Source organism: Amblyomma americanum, chromosome 3 (genome assembly GCF_052857255.1).
Source record: "Amblyomma americanum isolate KBUSLIRL-KWMA chromosome 3, ASM5285725v1, whole genome shotgun sequence".
Classification (NCBI taxonomy): Eukaryota; Metazoa; Arthropoda; class Arachnida; order Ixodida; family Ixodidae; genus Amblyomma; species Amblyomma americanum.
Genome location: NC_135499.1, coordinates 176,813,122 through 176,833,781, shown reverse-complemented (window position 1 = coordinate 176,833,781; position 20,660 = coordinate 176,813,122). Strand labels below are relative to the sequence as shown.

The 20,660-nt window shown below is 45.2% G+C and overlaps 1 long non-coding RNA gene across 1 annotated transcript in view; it reads left to right on the top strand.

The window, feature by feature from the left end:
* LOC144123494 (uncharacterized) overlaps positions 1–20,660 on the top strand; it is a 95,205-nt gene that overhangs the window by 21,247 nt on the left and 53,298 nt on the right. The window lies entirely within an intron of this gene.

Genomic DNA, 20,660 nt, shown 5'->3' with positions numbered 1-20,660 from the left:
AGTTTATTTTTTTATCGGTTCTTTATGCGTTGGAAAGAAGTCTTTTTTTGCCATTTAATGCAACGCAGTTAAATTGAAATTACTGCAACGCTTGAGCGGAAACCCGCATATATTTCTGGATATTATTCTTAGCACTATTCCGGTAGGTACGCCTGCAAAAAAAATTCCCGAATGAAATGAAAGACGATGTGCAAGTGACAGCACGACAACAAAAACAAACGCATGTATTCGTGCGAGTTCGCTTTGGCGGCAGACCGTGCAAAATTCATGCCGCAGCCTTCATAGACTACACGGTTACATTAATCACCGATGTATATCAACGCCCCACCACTCCCGAAAAACGAGGGAAATCTTTTTGTTTATCCTAACACTGTTTTAACGCAATAGCGTTAAGGCATCCGTTCTCCAGAAAATCCGGCGTCGGCGTAGTCGGCGTCGAGAGCGAAAAATGGGGTGGGATAGGCTGGCCTAGGTGACCAGCCTGTCCACCCGGGGTGGCCACCCTGTGGTCAAGCTGAGGTACAAAATTCTGCTCGGCCTCGCGTAACCTGCCACGGTTGAAAAATGATGAGGGAGCCAATAACGTTATCGTGTCCTACTCTTAGAGGCGAAGCTTAAGTGTCCCTCCAATTTTAACGCCATAGCGTTAATTGCCCCCCTTCTCTGGAAAAGTCGCTGTCGGCGTCGGCGTTGTGAGCCAGACATGACGAACATGACTCTGGCGGGTGGTCCCCAGAGGGCAACCTAGGAAGCAGGAGGGCACCTACGTCACGTGACCTTGCGGCGTCATCACAACCTTACCATCGAGTAGTGAGCAAATTGCCCACCTTGGGAAGTGGCAGTTAAATTAATGATTGGTCGCTCTTGAAGAACAACCTAGGCGCACAAGGCGCACCGCTCGGAGCACCTGCCATCGCAGGGAAGCAGTGCAACGCTTAACCGCTGCACCGCCGCGCCAGGGTGAGGACTCCCAGGGATCTATGAATGCAAAGTAGAGAATGACCTTCTGCATATATGGGAATTAATCCATTACGCTATCGCTTCATACCCTTAAGGCGGAGCTTAAGTGTCCCCTCTAATTTTTCCCCAGTTCAGTATAGATAATTAGCGCACGCCATATGACTGCCTGAGGTGGTCGAAATTATTCCGGAGCCCTCCACTACGGCACCTCTTCCTTCTTTCACTCCTTCCTTTATCCGGCGGCTGCGTTTTTATGGAGGAAAAACGCTAAGGCGCCCGTGTGCTGTGCGATGTCAGTGCACGTTAAAGATCCCCAGGTGGTCGAAATTATTCCGGAGCCCTCCACTACGGCACCTATTTCTTCCTTTCACTCCCTCCTTTATTCCTTCCCTTACGGCACGGTTCAGGTGTCCAAAGATATATGAGACAGATACTGCGCCATTTCCTTTCCCCAAAAACCAATTATTATTATTATTATTATTATTATTATTATTATTATTATTATTATTATTATTATTATTATTATTATTATTATTATTATTATTATTATTATTATTATTCCTTTATCCCTTCCCTTACGGCGCGGTTCAGGTGTCCAACGATATATGAGACAGATACTGCGCCATTTCCTTTCCCCAAAAACCAATTATTATTATTATTATATGAGTGCCTTGAAAAGTAGTTCTGCGCAGTTATCTTGAATTCGCGGATTAGTAAGTGGTTTTATTAAAGTAATAATAAAAAGGAAGGAAAATATTTTTGCTAACCTCGGCATCTGCCATCGGAACTGAAGCACCTGAGCTAGTGCAGCGGAAATAAAGGATTGCAGGCAGAATGGAGAAATTAAATGAAAGAGGTGAGGGGACAGCAAGAGAGGATAGGGGAGAGGTAATATACACAAACTATTTACACAATAAGAAATCGAGTTGATGCTTTTTTTATGAGACGTTGAAAAGGGGATGTGAACAGACAGCTGATCATTTGGCGTGAGTGTTTGAAAAAAATTAAGTCACAAAGCGTAGAAAGGTGATATCACCTCTACCATACAGGAAAAAGTATGGGTGGACAGAACAGTGTCACGGGTCAGTGCGCTTCACAGTAAGAAAAAAAAAGAAACTCGTCTTTAAGAGCTTAACACCGCTGTTAGCACCCTTTACACGCCATTTTTTTTTAACGAGGGTGCACTGGGGACACTGACGTCATCACTCTAACTCCATCAAGTTGCACAGGTGCAACAGTGCTGCAGCTTGACGGTGAGCAAGGGTGTGCATGGGTGCGTAAGGGTGTACGGGTGCTCTTATACCGTTTAGATGACATAATATTTGCGGCTTTACGCATACGGCTGTGTTCGCTATTTTTGCTGACATAATTTGGGAATTATGTGAATTACCTTACCTGGAGTATGACCTGTTTTGCTTTGCTTATATTTTCACAACTACCCCCCTCCCCCTTCCCCCGCCATCCTCTCCTTGTGGTATGCCCACCACGGGCTGGTTGTGTAGAAAGGATTACTTTGCACCACCACAGAGGGCGACAAAGCAAAAAAAAAAAGGAAAATATAAATGGATATAAAACGTTTTCTTAAAAAATCAATATTCTGTTTACTGAACGGAGTACTGGACCGGTTTATCGGCTCATTCATAACCATCGCGTGGACTCCGACGCGAAAGCACGCGCATACATTTCAGCGCCAGTATCTTGAAAGAAAAAAAGACAGAGAAAGAGGATGGAGAGAAAAACGGAGAAAGAAACTCGCGCCTGGGACAGACTCAGCGTATCGTTATTGCTACCAGGCTCATTCACTGCAATACTGGGAACGAAAGAGGAAAAGCACGGTACAAGGAAGTGGATGGTGCGCACGAGGGAACGCTGCGTTGCCGTTGTTCTCAACCCCAGCCGGCAGAGGCCCGTGTCTCGTTTCGCACGTGCTGTGCCTTACACGTGCTAACAGCTCACGTGCATGCGGGCCGCTGCTGGCACCGCCGCAGCCTCTTTGCATCGAGGTCGCGCATTCCGCACTGCTCCGAGCCCTTCGTGTCCAGGTCGATACCGGGCCTCCCTTTTTGTTTTTACTTCCCTAATGCAAGCTGCTTTCGTGTGGCTGCTTGAGACAGATGACGTCATCATCGCGCACTTTTCTTTTTATTGCATTGACTAAAAGGGACCTTCCTCACGGGCGGAAGTAAGAGTGACAAGTGACAAGCTTCCTGTAAAGTAAAGGCGGGAATTTGGACAGGATAATAATAATAATAATTGCTTTTGGAGAAAAGAAATGGCGCAGTATCTGTCTCATATATTGTTGGACACTTGAGCCGCGCCGTAAGGGAAGGGATAAAGGAGGGAGCGAAAGAAGAAAGGAAGAAGGAGGTGCCGTTCTGGAGGGCTCCAGAACAATTTCGGTCACCTGGGGATCTTTAACGTGCACTGACATCGCACAGCACACGGGCGCCTTAGCGTTTTGCCTCCATATAGCTTGCCTATAGCTTCAGTAACCGTTTTGGTGAATTGGACCTTCATTGCAGACAGACGCGTCCTTTACAAAAGTGAGTAGTAAGAGCTAACGTTCTTGAATATAATTTAAAGTACAATATTAAGCGCGATGGAAATTTTTGCTTGAACCTAAAAGGCGTGGGTTCGGATCCCACTCAAATCTGGTGAAAAATCGGAGTTAATATAGTTGTTAGTGGCTATTTATTAAAAAAATAACAATGGAAGGAAAAGATGTTGCTCGCCGCGGCATCTGTCATCGGAACCTGAAGCACCTGAGCTGCGACTAGCGGGAATAAAAGGACAAGGAGAGAACAGTTAATATAGACTGCAAGTTCACCCGGAAAGGGCAGAGAAGGTCGGAGGAGGCAGAGGGAACAGTTTGAAAAGAAAAAAATTAGGATAACGGTTAAGCTTCACCTTAAGAATAGCGTCTTATCCTCCTTTTAAATCGCTGTCTAGCTGAAACTGGACGACATACTACGCCAGTACATACTCATACACGTGCAGACCATTTGTTTCCGTACAATGAAGCGCCATAAAACCGCCTTTTCATTGCGTGCAATTTCTGACGCATAATGAAAATATTTATATTTGGTTTTATTTTTTAATTACTACCTCATCGGTACACATCCCAAACACACGTTACTGAGTAATGTGCACCACAAAGAGTTCGCTAGGTGGCCCTCTAGCACGCTAGAGAGAGAGAGAGAGAAACTTCGTTATTAGAAAGGAATTCGGGGCAGGCCCCTGGGTACCCGGTCCCACTGGACTCAAGTGTTTGTCCCTAAGGCCCACAACAGTGGCCGCCCGGCGGGTGCCGAAGATCTGCTTGACCGGGCCCTCCGAAACCACCACCGCCCTCAAGAAACTCATGCAGGTTGCAGGCGCGATATCGCACCTCATCCGCAGGGCTTCGAGCCACCATAGGGGCATCAAGGAGCACCACCTCTATCTTCTCATCCATGCCTCTGTCCTCAGCCGTGTTCTATGCACTGCCTCATACCTTATAACTATCGAAACCCGACATAAATGCTTTGACTGCCTTGGTCCGCAAGGCACTCAAAGTCGCACTTCACCTTCCCCGCAACACACCCAATGGCAGATTACTTGGCCTGGGCCTCCACAACACGTTCGGGGAACTAGTGGAGGCGCACCGACAGGCCCAATACATCTCTCTCACAAACCTACACTGGCCGGTATATCCTGCACTCAGTGGGGATCAGAATAGCTGCCATTTGGATCTCTCTACAGCTTTTTAGGTCATGACTTTTTAGATCAGGTGGTCATGGCTGCCCTAACCCCGTTGAGTGCGGGTGCGCGCGTACACGTACATTCAAGCATTCCTCACTGACCGCACGGCTGAAATGCACTTCGGCCCTCTCTCTTCCCCCTACTTCACGCTTCATAGTACCGGCATCCCTAAAGGGGCCGTCCTCTCCCCTTTCCTGTTTTATACGCTTGAACTGACGGCCTTTCTCGCTTGATTGTAAATGGCTGACTCTCACTACCAGTCTGCATTCAGACCTCTGTGAAACAAGGTTGTCCACTGTTCCTGCTCTGGTTCGCACTATACTTGGAACCACTTTGTATGAAAGTTATGAACAGTAGAGCCATCAGTGGGTTCCGTATAATGGGTCACGAACTCAATGTATTAGCTATGCAGATGATCTCGCGTTTTTCTGCGTTGATAAGTCAAGCATCGATGAAGTTATTTGTTTAACGTAGGACTTTGGTTCAGTGTCAGGAGTGGCGGTATCTAGTTCGGAATATTGGCACTGACACCTGCTCAATATGCTGGGGTGCAATGGACACGTAGGCCAACCAAGTACCTTGGCGTTCTTTTGAGGGCTATAAGCATAGTGCACATTCCTGGAAAGACCGCGTGGAAACTCTTCATCGCTATGCTCAGAGTTTTGTCCCTCATGGTCTCACGATTTTTGGCAGGGCAACCGCATGTAATCTGCTCATCGCCACTAAAATTTATTATGTATTCCAAATTATTCATTGCATAAGGCTCTATGTTCAGCGTTTTCACAGAGTTTTCGCCACTTTTATGTGGGACGCGTCTTTTGAATCTATGAGACGTGAAAACCTTTTTCGACCTGTAAGCGGCTTGCGGCCTTAGTTTAGTCCACCTGTATGCCCGGCAGACAGTTTCATGGTTCATGTTTTAATGCGAAAGCTTTACTGGCCGCGAACTTGCGATTTCGCCGTGGCGGTGCTCCGAGGAGGCACACGACGTCACAACGCGCGCCTCGCCTCTGATATTTCTCTCTCTCTCTCTCTCTCCCCCTAGTCACTACTGCGCATGCGCCACTAGTAGCACCTAGCAACGGATGTTACACCGCTGCGCAGCGCCACGCCTTTCCTCAAAATTCAACTTTCAATTTTCAGCGTTCTCTTTCTTCTTTCCCTCCCTCCTTTATCCCTTCCTTTACGGCGCGGTTCGGGTGTCCACCGAGATATATGAGGCGGTTACTGTGCCATTTCCTTTCCTCAAAAACCAAACAAAACTAGTGAGCCGACGGCGTTTATAGAGTTCATTGCCGTTGACAACTTTGCAAAGGCCGTTCATTTTTACGACTTTCACGAAAGAAAAGGCGCACAACCGGCTCCGTGGGTCAGTGGAGACCTCAATCTCACTTTCATGTACGTGGCGTTGGTGTCCAACTGCAAAAACCTGCTTTGATTGCGTTCCGCACACTGGATAGGCAGCGCGCCCTGCCTGCCACCCAGGGAGGTGGCATGCAGTTAATGATTGATCGCGAGAGATTGATCACCAAATGAACGCTGCGGCCTAGCTGTTGCTGCAGTGCCGCATGTCAACCACAACGCTGTCAGCGCTAATGCATTCAGGCCACATCTCTCTCTCTCTCTCACACCACCGCCACATGTATCAAAGCCCGAATGAGGCGTCCGCATATCCAGGGAGCCAGTTATGCGCCATTTCTTTGATCGAAGCCATCACCGTCTAGAACATTGTCAACGCCAACGCCAATAAGCACAGTGAACGCCGACATCTTTCGCTTTGTATGTCGTGGATTAGCTGAACGTTAGGGTAACGGAAAAAATTAATGTGGATTAGCTGAGCTAATCCACATTAATCTTTTCCGTTACCCTACACACTCAATAGTGCGTGCATTCGTGCAAGTCAATTTAGTTTACGCTTTACCGAACCTCGAATGTTTCTGATCGCCCGTGTCTGTGGGGCTTCATGCATAAGGTGTATTTGGCTATTCGTTTTATGCTTGTTCGTTTCTCCCCTGAGTTCCTGCTTTCAGTGTCGAGGAAACGGTTGTACAAGGATTTAATTTGTATGTTCTTCCCTCCTCACATGCATTGCCGGGACACGAAGTACTCAAAAAAGTACGCAAAATGCCCTTCTTGCTGTGTATTAAGACATTTTTATAAGCTACATAGCGAGACATTGCTCGTTAAAACAGGATTGGAAAAAAATGTATTGCGGTGTCTACGGTAAATTGCCGCCTTTGTGATGCTCCAACAACGGTCTAAACACTAGAAGGATAATGAATATTATTGCGCGCCTTAACCTTGGCCACTTGTACATGCCTTCACTCAAACATATTTGTGATACGGAGCCGACAATGTGAGGCAAAATGAATATAGTGTGCAGTCATGCTCAGTCATGTATTATATGCTAGCCTTGTCATCTGGTTGATTGCCTTGACAGGTAAAAGCCTCGGAAAGCTTGAATATTTATATACATTGTTTTCTGTCTTGAATACGTTCACAGCGCGTGTATTTGTCGTCTATTTTATGCTGTTATGGTAAACTATTGCTTATTACCGCTCTTCTGCTACTTCTACCCGTTTTCTCTTTATTAAGCAACGCTTGCTGTTGGACTAGTTCAGTATTTTCCATGCCTACAGGAACCAGTGCACGAAGAGAATGCTGTGTCCGTCTGCGCGCTGTTTCATAAAGGCGTTCTTTTTGTTGTTGCAGGTTCATTACCAGGAAGACCATCAGCGTCATACACGTTGAAAGTAAACTTTGAACTCTGCACGCTACAAGATGTGCCATCGCAATGGAGTTGAGGCTTGCATGGACATAATGGCACTCAAAAAGTGAACAAGGAAAGAGAAAGCTTCAGGGTGCTTGCCAATGTATCGACAGGTCAATGTTTCATTGGCAAAGCGTTCATCATTGGCAGTGGGCCAGATCTTTTGCTCATCACAGCGCAGTGAAATTTATCTGAGGTTTACATATGCTCAGCACTGCGTTGTTAAAATTTCCTTTCCTCAAAAACCCATTTACACAGCGCAGTGCTGAGCGTCTGTTAGCCCCAGATAAATTGCTTACTTCGTACCTGCGTGTACGTGTTACTTAACTACAGGGTTTCACCATTTAAATGCCATGATTCTGGAATACTTCACAAAATAAGTTATTGACTTCGAGGGTTTCATCGCTAAGTGAGGCAAACATTGAAATAGAGATTTTGAGAAACACGTGTATGCGCTATAAGCAATGAAAATAAGATGCTAGAAGTAACGTTAAAGGAAGGAAAGGGAAGAGCATGAGTAAGACAATAAGCACTAGTTGACGATATTTTAGCTGTAATTATGAGCAGGAAATAGAGTGACTTAGGCTTGGCATGCAATGTGCAGAACAGATGGTGGGTTGTGTGGGTTGTGTCTTACAGAGGAAGATTGGATGCCACGGCAAGGGGAACGAGTTGAGGGGGCCAGATAATCATATGCTCTGTGTTCTCGAGTTTATGGAGCATGTCTCTATTATGCAAGGCTACTAAACGTCAAAAATGCGGTTAAAGACCTGCGTCGTTTTTTAAAATCAGAAGTCGCTCTTAAAATTCTGGGTTTATTTAACTATGTTTCAATTTTAGAACAAAAAACATTAAACACTTGTGAGGAAATTACAAGTGCATCCTCTTAGAGGACTAATATTCGGAAGGTCGTTGAGGTAGGGTGGACGTGGACGGCTGACGCCTTATAATAGGAAGGGTGTCTTAATAATTGCTGGGAGATCACTTTGTACTGCAAGAATCGTGACACGATCGGGGATTACGATGATGATTCAGCATGTCAGCCGAGAAATATTAGCAGCCTTTTCAACTGCAAAAGCCTCCCAGCCACCGGCAGCCTCTTTCGTGCTTTCCGCACGCGCCGCATTCGCTCACGGTGTTAGCCTCCAAAATAACTTTTATTGATTGTTGTACACTTTGAAATCATGGGGGGTTTACACAAGATGCCTTCAAGACGCTATTTGCCTTCAAGACGCTATTCGTCCTTGCAACTGAGAAGTTCACGGAGCATACAAAAAATGATTTAGTTGCAGGCGACTCGATGACGTCTGTGGGCGCCCGGGCAACACATTTTTCAAGGTCGCCGCTCGCGTTTCGTAACAAGAATTCTATCAGTTCTCAGAAGCCGTTGCATAACGCTCCAACTGCGCGTCTTCGGTGCTGCGGTGAAGCGGTAGGAACCAGTAGAAGAAGGTAAATATTTCATAGCGCATAAACACATAGACTTTCGCGATACGGCTATGAGCCTCAATACTGGCTTAGCGCAAATCCATGATTCCAGATTGGTTGCCCCGCCGCGGTGCTGGTGTCAGCTCAGCTCTTTGCTTGCGGTCAAGTATTTACAAGCTTCCTACGAAACAACGCAAGCGCGCTGTGAACTTCAGAAACTCGTTTGACCTTTATGACCGAGAGACGCGAGAAGTGCAACACTGTCTTCAGCTAGTTGCATCGACGAAGTTTCATATGCCAAGGAATGGTTACGACCTCAACTGTTTGTTCGAGTGTTACTTGTGGAACATGCGAAGGAAATCTTTAATCTCAGGCCAAAACATGAGAAAGGCGATCAAGCTGCCAAGCCGCGTCGCTTTGAAGAGCAATTTGTTTTTGAAAATTTTCTTCTTGGCTACTTCGATCATCTAAGTCGATCTAGATGTTCAGCGCGCAATTTTAAATAATATGATGCGTCATAATGTTGTGATCACACTCGCGAGAATAACAAGTAAGGTTGACAGGTCATTACAACGTCATAAAATGATATATGTGCGTATTGTCGTGCGGAGAATATTAGTATCTTGCACAACAAGTATACTAATAGGACTAATGTTGCGGTATCGAATCCTGGCCTCGGAGACCGCATCTCGAAAGAGGTGGTACGTGGTGCGATGTCAGTGCAAGTTAACCCTTCACTGCCTAGGCATTGGAAACGGCGGATAAAAACTATGACCTTCCAGGATTTAGCCACTATTTGTCCCTTGAATTAATGGTTAAAAAAAGACAGATTTATTAATCAATGCAATGTTAGAGCATAATAAATTTTTTCTAATTATGATGATTTCTGAATGTCTAAGGACGATAAAACCACGGGCAAGTGCGCAAGCGCATGCAGCACCTAAGTCAATAACAAAATTCAAAACTGCTGCATAACCCGTAAATGAGGCCTTATGAACACATAGGTTTTGAATGGTCTCGCAGTTAGGGTTAGCTTTTGCATAAGCTTATCTTCCAGTAAGCCTCCTGCGTCTGTGGCGGCCGACACTTCGCCCATTCTTTAACAGAAGTATTGTAAACGACCGTTGCTGCGATTGTGTTAGCAATTCATTGCAGTTTTGCGAGCAAGAATGAAGACTATTCACATTTTTACACTCCTTGTCACCGTGATACACGGGGCATAACAGTATTAAAGAATAGCAGGTGGTCCGAACTAATCCCGAAGCTCCAGCCCGCAGAGTCTTTCATAGCCCATTTGCAGTTTTGGGACGTTCAGCACTTCTTACCATACCATACCGTACCATACCGTATCGTACCGTACCGTAACATACCATACCATACCATACCATACCATACCATACCATACCATACCATACCATACCATACCATACCATACCATACCATACCATACCATACCATACCGTACCGTACCGTACCAACCTTATTTTGTTTTCGCATGATGCGTGTGTTCGAGCCGATCAAGAGCATTACTTCTTCCTACGTACTGTTCTGATTGCACGCGGAAATCCTGAGCCGCATTCTTGAGGCTCGTTTCATGTGCAACATTTTGGTGAACTACCCTCTCCGTTCCCTCATCATGAAGGTCTCGTCACGCTGCTTGATGTAATGTGACGTAGCCAGCCATATCTTTAGCTATCTTGCGTGACCGCCGACTTTTGTCTACTCCAGCGCCTTATAACAGAACAGACTTGCGAGAAGGTCAAGGCATGCTTACAAAACGTGCGCTTATGGAAACATCGTCTGCTGTGCTGTAGTACCTTCTTCCGGACGCCGCCGCTTATTGGCACATTTCAGAAAAACCGGCAGCATGAACATGCGCATCGTAGCGGGCACGCGTCTCGAAGCAATCAATCTGCCTGGGTGGCAAGTGGGTGGAACATCTTTGTTTGTATGTTATGGCTCAGAGCTCACATTGGAGCGATCTGCCGAGAAATTAAAAATAAAAATAAATCAAGCGCGCTTAAACTTTAGATTGACCCAGACGTGCACCTTGCGTTTCTTACTTCCTGGCGTGAACGCATTTAGGAAGAGCTGTTATCAACGTTGTCCACTACGTCGAGAGGCGATCGTATTTCCTAGCTGCAGTGTCTCCGGAAGGCTGAAGGGCATGAAGGGGCTTTGCCGAACCTTGAATATATAACAGCAGCTATGCAGCACGCGTTCTTGCCTGCTTACAACACCCATGCAAATGCAGTCCCGTGTTTCTCAAGCAGCAAGACAAATTACATGAATAATTTATATTATGCAAATTGTAGTTGTTCTAGGCACATGAGACTTCTTGAATGGACTTCCGAGAAGGTCAAGGCTATGAACGCATGCTTACAAAACGTGCGCTTATGGGGACGTCGTCTGCTGTGCTGTACCTTCTTTCGGACGCCGCCGCTTATTGGAACATTTCAGAAAAACCGACAGCATGAACGTGCGCATCGTAGAGGGCACGTGTCTCAAAGCAGGGAAGCTAGTTAGCATGGTTCGCCTGTTTTTTGACGTCAACCAACACCGGCATTACTATGCCGTATAATTCATCTCTTTACCTCACAAAAACTGCATTTAAAATTTTTTTACCTTCTAAAAAAAAAAAGACACCCTGTATAATTTTTTTTAATTGGTTTTTTGGGGGAAAGGAAATGGCGCAGTATCTGTCTCATATATCGTTGGACACCTGAACCGCGCCGTAAGGGAAGGGATAAAGGAGGGAGTGAAAGAAGAAAGGAAGAAGAGGTGCCGTAGTGGAGGGCTCCGGAATAATTTCGACCACCTGGGGATTTTTAACGTGCACTGACATCGCACAGCACACGGGCTGTATAATTTCTGGACATTCCGGTTTTTGTTGAAAAAAAATGGAAGATCATTTGCGACGAATGAATTAGTGACTTTTTCGGCGATTTCATGTATACGCCGTCCTGTGCAGTCAAAATTCAATTAGAATCAGTCTCGGCGCTTTTGCTTGCACGAACAGTTTGCCAGTAATTAACGTGCGAATGGTAGTATTTGTAGCTGTGCTTGTAGAAAAAGTTGCTATCGTCATTAAAAAAGTGGCGCCAGTGTAGATGAGAGAGCCGGTCGACAAAAATGCAAGTGACTGTTTACTTCCAAGAAATGGGTTGACATATGTTGTCCTTGGGTTGTCCCGCTGAGTTCGACGAGTGGGCGGGGCATAATGTGGCGTCCGTGTTGATGGCAGCGATGGAACTGCGGCTCAATATCGCCGTGGTAGTCAAAACACCCATGCACGGTTTTTTGTCAGTGTCCTACAAGCTGTTCATAAACGTACTTAACCGAATAAGCGCTCCAAGCGGGTGACGACAGTGACCCAGCGGTGCTTAGCTGGCAGGCGCCGGGGAGGCGATTATTCCCGTACTGCAGAGCCGCCGTATAAGCTAGTGGAGCAATACCTTCAATTGCACAACTGTCCTGTTTATCGATCCATACCACTGTCGCGTATAGCACCCTTGGCTTCCTTACTTAGTTGATTTTCAACTCTGACCGAGCGTAGCTAGTACTCAACAGCCAGCTAGATATGCCTTGCGCGCCCATAATCTTTTGCCGTTAAAACCGAATATCGAAAGCTGAATTCGGCGTACTTTCATTGTCTTTTTTTTGCGGTTTAAATCGGGTAGTTCTATCCCTGGTTACTTTAAATCAATTGTACTCTTTACTAAATCATACGCACTTTATTCTAAGCTAATGCTATCGCAAAATATTTTGCTAAACATTTATGAAACGATCGGTAATAACCCTCGTCAGTCAACTCTTTTGCTATGGATACATGAACTAGTCTATCAAATTCTTATAAATAAATAAATACGAAACAAACGAACCTATTACTGTAATTTTTTAGCTTTTTACTGAGCTACTCTCAAGAGTCTTCAAAAAACGCTGCACCATGCACATCTTCAGTGAAACCAAATTGCGCCGCATTAAGGAAAGTTTTTAAAAAGTATGACTGCACGACAAATGCTGCATGTTTGTCGGCTGTGCCTTCTATTGCATAAAATATTGAAAATGCCTGGAACTATCAGAATTACTTTTCTTGCCGTTTCTGTAAATTGACCAAGAAATCAATGCTTTCACTTTTTTAGCGATTAATGAGTACCTAGATTTCTTTGCGTAGGGCACAGTGTGCATCCCTGTGCGCACACTTAGCGCCTGCGCTCACTAGTCGCCGGATCCATACCTGGTACAGCTGCAAAGGATGCTAGAGATACGCGGGACGTCCTGTAGAAACCTACACTGTAAACAAGAATCAACACAAATGGGAGTTTATATGGTTGGCGCCACCCTTTATACTCCATATGCGGAAACATTTACTCCATGAATATGGAGTAAAAATTTGCTAAATTACCTATTTTACTCCCTCCACTAAATAATGAGGTATAAAGGAGGATTATCCTCCTTATAACTCCCATTTTTATATGGAGTTTGTTGGTCTCAATGCGCCCCAGGTCCCCAATAGAGTAAAAAAAAGCACCATTTTGCGCCATCCGCCCCGCCACCTAGCGTATCGTCTGCTTCTGGTCAGTCGGCAGATAATGGCGGCGAGTGACGACCCCTTCGCTACCATCGTCGCTGGATCTCTCCTCACTTCTGCGTCTTCACGGGCACCTGCCGCGGTAAAAGATATCGGCTTGTCGGCGTTTTCCGCTACAGTAAGCTACATAATTGAACTGCTGTTGTGAAGCCTCCAGTGCTTTAACCATACCTGACCTTTTTTCTTAGTGTGGCCACTCCGTTACAGCCCCCGGTTAGGCCTAATTCTCACAGCTTTTTTTATTGCTGTTCTCGCGGTGCGCTGCATAACATGGAACTTTGATAGAACATAGTTTCAACGCTGAGCTCTCGAATGAGCTGACGAGGTCACATTTTTCCTCATTCCTATCGAAATGCCAAGCCTTAAAGAAGTGGATATGATAGCAAACGCTGCCATACCAAACTGCCTTCAGGGGTGTTTTCACTTTCAACTTATTCTGCTGTGATTTTCAGTCAGATATAGCGTGGTGCATGACCGTGAAAACTTCTCCACGACTCCTTCTCAGTTTTGAACTATTGGTTCTAATGCTGCATCCATTTATGTATCAACACAGCAAACCAAACAAGCTTGTACAGCAAAAGCAGACGACAAGCAGACGACTCCTGCCGCCTCCGCCTACGCCGCCGCTGGGCTTGCAGACGGCGAAAAGAACGCGTAGCGCTGGGTCACATTAGGGCAGCTCAATTTCCCAATTCGGTTTGCCGGCGACCCCCGCAGCTACTGCCCGTTCCGGCCCCTGGCACTGCTGTAAGAATGAGCCTGGATGAGGATGAATAAACACGACGCCATTTTGGGCGCCATTTCACTGGGTAGTAAAAAAATTACTCCATTGTACTCCTAAATAACTCCTTTGTATAAGAGTGTAAATAAGAAATATGGAGTAAATAAAACCTCCTTTTGTGTGTGCGCTAGAGGACAAGCCATTTACTCCCATTTGGGCGTTTTTTTGTTGAGAGTGTACATGTGCCGAGCCGCTGAGCGGAAAACATTCATGGCCAGCTGTTTTCCCCCACTGTTGTGGTTCTGAGCCGGCGCTTTCGTAACTCGCAGCCAAACGGCAACGGCCTTGAATGTGCCGATGCGATAGCAGCCAAATTCCCTTCTTCTCGCTGTGTGCCTTTACGAAATCGATGGGCCGAGCCGAGGTCCCATTGTGTGCACGTTCTATGCAGCGCGCTTGGACAGGCTCTTTGCTGGTGGTCCGGCGCCCGTACAGGAAGGAGTTTATCACGAACCTAACTTCATTTCGGTCAGTAAAACTCACGGGGAATGAATAAATGCGCCCGTTTCGAAACCGCTGCATATCTTTAGTTAAATTGGCTGCGTTTGAAAGGAAAAAAAAATTGAACCTTTCTGATCGAGGCATTTAGGTTTTAGTTGTACATAATAATAATAATAATAATAATAATAATTGGTTTTTTGGGGAAAGGAAATGGCGCAGTATCTGTCTCATATATCGTTGGACACCTGAACCGCGCCGTAAGGGAAGGGATAAGAGAGGGATTGAAAGAAGAAAGGAAGAATTAGGTACCGTAGTGGAGGGCTCCGGAATAATTTCGACCACCTGGGGATCTTTAACGTGCACTGACATCGCACAGCACACGGGCGCCTTAGCGTTTTTCCTCCATACAAACGCAGCCGCCGCGGTCGGGTTCGAACCCGGGAACTCCGGATCAGTAGTCGAGCGCCCTAACAACTGAGCCACCGCGGCGGGTTTGTACATTTCGCTTTTTTACAAAAAAAATTAAAGGCGACAGTTGGAAAGTATGAATAACTTTTTATTTTTTTTAAATTGGTTTTTGGGGAAAGGAAATGGCGCAGTATCTGTCACTCATCGTTGGACACCTGAACCGCGCCGTAAGGGAAGGGATAAAAGAGGGAGTTAAAGAAGAAAGGAAGAAAGAAGTGCTGTAGTGGAGGGCTCCGGAATAATTTCGACCACTTGGGGATCTTTAACGTGCACTGAAGCCGCCGTGCACTCCACGGCGACTGCGTTTTTCCTCCATGAAAACGCAGCCGCCGCTGTTGGGTTCGAACCCGGGAACTCCGGATCAGTAGTCGAGCGCCCTAACCACTGAGCCACCGTGGCGGGTAACTGCAAACTTTATTTCTGAATCTATGTGGCGTCAAAAAAAGAAAGAAAATGACAGACGACTACGATAGTCGGTAATGCAAGATTTGAGCGCAGATCTTCACACGCCACCTGCCACTGCTGGTAGGTGGCGTGTTGTGCTGCTAACCACCCTCTGAGATCTTCCAGCGGCAGCCACCTTCCAGTTGGCGCTTCGCTCTGCTACTTGGACAACCGGTCACGCCGACGATGCCGACAAAATTTCGCTATAAAAGATTTCCAAATGTTTTACTCAGAAAGTAGTTGCACAAAATTATGAAAAATCTCAAATTTCAATTATTCCTGTTCTAAGCGCTCTAACTAGTATAGTTTAGAGAGTTTCAATAGCTAGTTTTGTGGCACACATACTATGTTGTTCCAAAATTTTCAACCTAAGAGATTTATTCTTGCGAATTTTGAAAAAGGAACTGGGGCTATATGTTAAAAAAATTGTTTCCACTGATACTGCATGGGTAAAAGTTTTTTTTTATTTCGAATACTACGTATTTTGATCCAACTCGATTCCGTGGCTGTGAAGAATAATAATTTTTTTTCCCATTCCCTCTAGTCCAGAAAGCTTGCAGTAGAAGCTTCCTAACGCCTGGTATTTCCTTCAGTCAGGTGGGAAAGGGGGGGGGGGGTTGGTGAAGCGTCTACCTTCTCTTCATGAAGCGATAACGGCAGCGTGCTAAAATAAAAAAAATCTGACTCGTTATGCGGAGCCCGCCGCCCTTCCCTCTGCGACAGCTCGTGACATTGCCTATTTCATTCGAGACCACTTCATCAACCGTCACGGTGCCTCTAGGGAACTCCTGACCGACAGAGGCCATGACTTTCTGTCCGAAGTCGTTCAAGAGCTCCTCTCAGCTTGCAAATCCCTTCACTGAGTGGCTAATGGTTAAAGCGTACCATTAAAGGCCTCACGGAACGATTCAGCGGCACTCGGGCCACATGCTCGCTATGTACTTTACATGAGATCATTCCAAATGGGACCAGATTCTGCCATTTGTAAGTTTTGCGTGCAATACTGATCGAGCCACAACAGGTTTCTCCCTTTTCTTCCTCTTATACAGCGGTGAACCATCTTGTACCCTCGAGACGATTTTACCCTACCGTCCTGAAGCTTCTGAGTAGACTGATGTACCAGAAATCGACCAGAAGGCCAAGGAGTGCCGTCAGTTGAACCGCACCTTTATTAGAGCGGTGGCACAATACTCCAAACTCGCCTATTTCGCCTTTTTCGGTTTGTCTGTTCCATCCAAGCTGCCCACCGGGACAGATGGCGGTTAAGTTAACGATTGGTCGCGAAATGTTGCTCGGGAAAAACATGGGTCTCACAAGCCCTACCGGCGGCAGCAGCTGCCGCTGCAGGGCAGTTACGCTTCGTTTAACCGCTGAACCAGTGCGCCAAGAGTGGTATGAGTACTCCCTGGGATCTAGGAAAGTAAGGTCGAGAACTTGCATCATACGCTTAACGCGTAGATCAAGTCCGATATTGCTGGTATTTGTCTAAAGCCTGTTTGACCTTGAAAACCGAGCCTGGAACCAAAGCCGAGGTGAACATTACGAAAGCGCTTAAGCTCCGCCTTAAGGGTATGATGCAACTTATTAATTCCTCTTTCTAATTACACACACTTATTAGCATACATCTTTAGACACACCAGACCACGTGATACGCCACAAGGAATACGTCTTTGCTGTAATAACTGCTCTGCCAGCTTGATTGTGAGTGGTTCACTCCCACAACCCGTGTCCATCTTTTCGTCTTTCAAATAAGGGTGTTCATTGTCGCCACTTCTGTTCGCACTATACTTGGAGTCGCTGTGTATAAGCATTCTGCAGAGTAGTGTCATTCGAGATTTCCGTATCCTAGACAGTGAGGAGTGAGCCTTGTTGAACGAAAAAGCGGTCGGAAAGGCGCGAAATTCGGCTCGCCAGATTTTTCAAAACTGTGAAGATTAATCAACATGAATTATTAGATTAACCCAAGTGTTTATATTTTACAATTGGTTATTGATCTTAAATTATGCAAAATTTAAGAATTTTTGTGCCTCGGTGTAAGTACTTTCACAGGAGACTATATGTGGCCGAAATGCGACGTTGTGATGTTGTGGTGGAACTCAAGTGAATTCAATGGTTTTATTACTTGCTGTAAAGCTCTAGCCATGTTTTCCCTCGCTTTAACATATTCCGAACGTACAGAAGGAAAACAGTGCATGCCAACTAGCGTGCAAAAAACATGAAGCAAGCGGTAGAACTAAGGAAGCAGTGGTGCCGGTGCCATCAAACGTTTTGCTTTTCCCAAAAGCTCCCACCACAGAACAGTAAAGAAAATAAGAGAATCAGAAAAGCAGAAACTGTAAAAAAGTCTTGCGAACGTCAGCGTTTACAGTAGAGTTCAATTCAGTACAGTAGAGTACAGTACAGTATAGTACAGTACAGTACAGTACAGTGCAGTGCAGTACAGTACAGTACAGTACAGTGCAGTACAATGCAGTGCAGTACAGTGCAGTATTTACAGTACAACTTAATCTGACAATGGAGCACGCTCTGTTTGGTCTGGCCAACAACCACATTAAAAACCTGTTTTGTTGTAACAAATCGAACCAAATTTTGTCTTTTCAGCACTGCTGAGCGAAAGAGCAACAACTGTGGCATTAAAACAGAAAAAAAAGTTGCGATAAGGGCCGGAAATTTAAAAACATCGCGCTGCACGCAGAGCCTGCCAGTAGAACTGTTTAGACTGCAGTGGGCTATGGAGCAAAACTTTGCAAAGTTCGATCTCAGGCTTTAAAAGATTGTCTGAACGTCCACTGATACAGCTTCATGTGCATTCACTGTAAGAATCAGCAATACCGCAATTTGGTCTCATTCCACGGTGTGGAACAAAATGCTACATTTTAAAAATTTTAATTTTAATTAGATTTCACTGCGTTACTACAAAGCTTAACTTTTTATATTTGGTGAGCGCGATTCCATGACGGTACGGAATAATTCGCTAGTATTTGTTTTTTGATATCAGTGAAGAAAACATAACGGCGATGATTTGCATATTTGTCACATGTTATATCCCACTCTCTGCTATATCGTCGTACCTCAACACGGCATAGCCAGCACCTCACTGTTTCGCGCGATTATTTGTTTTGTACGAATATTCACACAAGTAGAGAATTTTAACGATATTCAATTGGGGTTTTAGCAAAACTGTTCGCATTAAATTCTGCAGCAAAGCTACACAATTCATATTCTATACATTTCATTTGCTAGTCCTAGTTTTGGGCTGTAATGAAAATAATGTCAATTATAAAGCCGCGAGGACATCAGGGTGCTAGGGTGAGCGATCTCATAGTTTTGACGAACATTGGACCATATTACTTTTCATTAAAGGTATCGTAATTTGACAAATCCGTATGTACATGGAAATGAGTGCCTAGGACCGTTACATAAAAACGGTCTAGGAAAATTTCGAACAATCACAGGCCAGACGCAATCTTATCTTCCATCGCTTGCAGCGTGAAGAAAACCGTGCACTCTGGCATGACGTCAGTTCTTTAAAAGTGCAATCTATGAATGCTGGCCAGTATAGTTTCTGCAGAAGCAAAAGTACTCTAAGCATTCTAGAGAATTTGCGTGACCTGACCTGCAAAGAAACGGATAAAAATAATATTATGATTGCTCATATTCACTTAGAAAAAGCTTCCTACACTATTATTCAGAGTTTATTATTAGAAAAACTGGTGATTTTTGGTTTTAGGGTTCTCTGCAGGTCGCTTCTTAAAGGCTATTTTTTTTTATTGTGCTCACTGTGTCCGAAGAGACGCATGCCTTAGTTCAAAGTTGAATATTCAAACAGGCCCTCCACAGGGATCAATTTTAGGACATTTGTTAATATCTACATCAATGATAAAAGCTGTAAACATCTAAACTCATTATTATTTTTAAATGCGACTGATGGGACTGATACTGTTCTAGCAGTACTATGTGAAACGTAAGAAGACACCAGCAGGCAGGAAAAGGATGTGCATTCCTAATAGAGTTGCTCAATACTAATCACACTATCATTGATTTTTCCAAAACTTGTCTTTTTGTTTCCTCATTCCGTACAAAGTGATTAGAACATCCTCGAAAACTTATCTTCGTGGCCGGAACTGCAAACGCTATTCATGTATACCTTCAAAATTTTAAAGTAATTTCAGATACCGCTGTATCACACTTGACGAAACATGTTGCGTTAAAATCTCATATTGAAGAAATATATAAACCTTCACGCCATGTACCGCACCCCTTTATAAAGGGAACAAATAAATCATGCCACGTACTTCGCAGTATCGCAACCGATCTCGCCTGCAGAACTCGCTATCGTGATGACCCAGGCATAGACACTATGAAACTTTATGATATGCTACACGTTCTCAAGCAACTCATTTTTGGCATATTGTATATGAATTTTTTTCCGCAGCTGCTTTAAAACCGAGAACAATAAAGTGCAGCCCCTCCGTCAGTCAGAAAGATATGTCGTCCCCCTCGCCTTTACTAACATGGCAAAAAAGTGCCGTGGCTCAACACAGCTGAGCCAGGATAGACAGAGCGAAAGCTTTGTTAATCATGGTTAGACACGGTTTAGCTTTGGTTCTTCTTCGTTTTTTCAAGACTTCAGAAAGAGAAAATCACGTGATGTATCACATGCCTAGAAGTGCAAGAACGAGTGTCCAGAGCGGTGGTCGACGCAGCGTCGGACGTGACTGCCCAGCGCAAGAACGAATCACGTGACACATCACATGCCACAACTGGCGAGAGGGAGGGGCCGAGCAGCAGCCACCGCAGCGGTGCAGCTATAGCGTCAATGAAGAAGATCGAGGCACCTGCCACGCACGATTTTGCACTTGCGGCACGCCTCCCGTTAGAGGTCAAATCCAAGAGCCACTTGACCTTCAGGCTCAGCATGAGAGGAGTAGAGCTTTTCGCCCTAAAGATTCATAGAGGACGGTTACCGCTCGTCAACGCGTGATTGAGCGACAGCTGGTAAGGTTTTTGTACTTTACTGTATCTTGTGGTAGAGA